The sequence below is a fragment of the Elephantulus edwardii genome, unplaced genomic scaffold (assembly GCF_000299155.1).
Source record: "Elephantulus edwardii isolate Elephantulus edwardi_28Jun2011 unplaced genomic scaffold, EleEdw1.0 scaffold00324, whole genome shotgun sequence".
In the NCBI taxonomy this organism is placed as follows: domain Eukaryota; kingdom Metazoa; phylum Chordata; class Mammalia; order Macroscelidea; family Macroscelididae; genus Elephantulus; species Elephantulus edwardii.
The window spans coordinates 510,129-513,051 of record NW_006400074.1 but is presented as its reverse complement, the minus strand read 5'-3'; positions in this window follow the sequence as shown (position 1 = coordinate 513,051).

Below are 2,923 nucleotides of genomic sequence, written 5' to 3'. Positions count from 1 at the left end.
ATAACGAAGGTGTCAACCGAGAACCACAGATTTTTGGAGGCCAGTTTTGTGAGTCTACTGATTGACATAATCCAGCCTTTCCCCTAAAAGTGCTAAATAAACTTAAATAGCTCTTCAAGCCCTTAATCAGGTCTATAACTATCTCCTCAGAATCTTCCCACGCTGAGGAAGATTTAAGAAACTCATACACCATCTCCTATAGGTTTGCTGTTTTTGTTAGGTGTCACTGAGTCAAGAATGACTGACAGTGACCCTATGAACAACAGATCTGAAGCCTGTCCTAACCTGTGCCATCCTCATCATCTCTGGCATGCTTGATCGATCCATACTTGCTGCAGTCATTGTGTCAATCCATCTTGTTGATGGTCTTCCTCTCTTTCACTGATCCTCCACGTTTCCAAGCATAACATCTCTTTACAAGGCATGGTTTCTCCTGAAATGCTTCCAAAGGTTGTGAGACAAAACCTCATCATCCTTGCTTACTTGTTTATCATTTGCTCTGATTAGTATAGCACTGGCGTGTCAATTTGCTGTACTGGGGTAATTTGTGGGTTGCTGTATTGTTGGAAGCGATACCACCGGTGTTTCAAATGCCAGGAGATAGACATTTTTCAGTGGAGACTATGAAGCAGGATTGGTCATCGACTTCTGAAATAAGAAGCCTTCGCAAGTCCTGTGAACAACTGAATTACACCCAATAGGGTTATTAGAGGTAGATGGCAGCTTGGAAGGAAAAAAAATCAGTAGAAACAGCTGCAAATATCTATTAATAATTGAGCATGTAATTTCTAATAAATGGAATACTTATTTTCTAAAAGACTACTCCAAAAATATAAAAATAATTGGAGCATAGTATGTACTATGTATGGATCTAGGGAAACTGGAAGTTGTAAAAAATGAAATGGAACACTAGGTATTAGTGAGTTGAGATGGACTGGCACTGGCTACTTTAAATCAGATAATTATATTATCTACTGCTGAGAATGAAAAAGAGGTAGACTGGGTTACAATTATAGTTAAAAAGACCATTTCAAAGAAGGATAACTAGGTACCATAAGTAGAAATTCTTCTTTAACAAACACATTTATTCTTACCTACCATCTGTTATTATTGTTAGATTCCAAAGAGGCAGCCTAGACTCATAGGACTGGCCCCCCCTGACAACATGCCCAAAGTAGCCTGAAGCGTCCGTGCCTTTAAGTGCTAACTCAGGATGCCTTTCCTCCAAGATCCACTTGTTCTTTTAGCAGTCCATGGGATATCCGGTACTTTTTTCCAGTACCACAATTCAAGAGCATTAATTCTATTTTATCTTATTTGTTTCCCAACTTTCAGATGTGTAGAAAGCAACTGAAATGAATGGTTTGAATCAGGTGCATCATAGTTTGTTTTGTTTCATTTTATTTATGGTGAGAAAAATGTATATTTAGAATTAGAATTAGCCAGCTGGACTCAATTTATTGTTGTTGTTAGGTGCTGTCGAGTTGAGTACGATCATAGTGACCCTATGAACAAAGATCTGAACCTCGTCCTATCCTGTGCCATCCTCACACTTCCTGATACATTAAAGGCCATTGCAGCAGTTACTGTGTCAATCTACCTAGATGAGGGTCTTCCTCTCCTTTGTCAACCCTCTACCCTTCCAACATCATGTCCCTCTCCAAGGTGAAGCTTCATCATTCTTGCTTCCCAAAAGCACTCCAGCTGTATCCTCTTCAAACATATCTGTTTGTTCTTTTGGCCATCCATAGGATGTTCAGTGCTCTTCTCCAACACCATAGCTCAGAGGCATCAATTCTTCTTCTGTCATCCATGTACCCTATAAAAATGAGAAGACTCAATTCAGATGATCCCAATTTTGTTGGCAACATACAAAATATCATGGTTAGGAGTAAGTTGAACATAGGCCCTTTTCTCTCCATCAGGCCTAATCAAGGGGTTGAACTTACTACCCACATCAATGTCATAGAGCTTTTTTACAACTGGTTTGATTTGGTGCTTGTTGGGCTTGACATCCACAAGGAACACATGTGTGTTGTTATATTCTTTCTCCTTCATAGCTGACTTAGTGGTCAGAGGAAACTTGGTGATGACATAGTAGTCAAGATTGTTTCTCCTTGGGTGCTCTTCTGGGGGTATTTGGACTGCCTTGGAGCATCTTAGGCTACAGAAAGGTGGGTAACATGGGGATCTCATGTGTGTGTGTGTGTGTGTGTGTGTGTGTGTGGTTGTGGATGCCCTTCAGGACTGCCTTCTTGGTCTTTAACACCTTTGCTTTGGTTCAGTTTTGAGAAGTGCAGGAGTTTCCTTCATTTTCTTCAAAGAAAGGGCATCTTAGTTTTTAAATTGACGTCTTTGGTCTTTGGCACTTTAAATGGTCTTTGACAGCAGATTTTCCCAAAGCAACATGTCTTTTGATATCTTGACCTGAAGCACTTACTGACTAAAGAATACGGAATATTTTCTTACTGAATATAAGAATAAAGACTACAGTCTTCAGTATGCATTACATATCAACATCAAGAAAATAAAATTCCTCATCACTGCACATGAGGAAATGCTCTTGCTTCCTTCAGGATCTGTAGGCCCAGCATAACTTTGTTGTTGTTAGGTGCCACTGAGTTGACTAGAACTCACAATGACCCTGTGGACAACAGATCAGTACCTTTCTTTATTCTGTGCCATAAGGTCTGTCATGCTCAAGCTCAGTGCTATAGTAACTGTGTCACTCTATCTCATGGGAATCTTCCTTTCTGACCCTCCACCTTTCCCAGCATGCTGTCTTTTTCCAAGGCAAGGCTCCTCCTGAAAACATTCCTAAAGGATGTTGTTGTTATGTGCCGTCGAGTCGTTTACGACTCATAGCGACCCTATGCACAATAGCCCTAAACCCTGCTCTGTCCTGCGCCAACCACACTGCCTC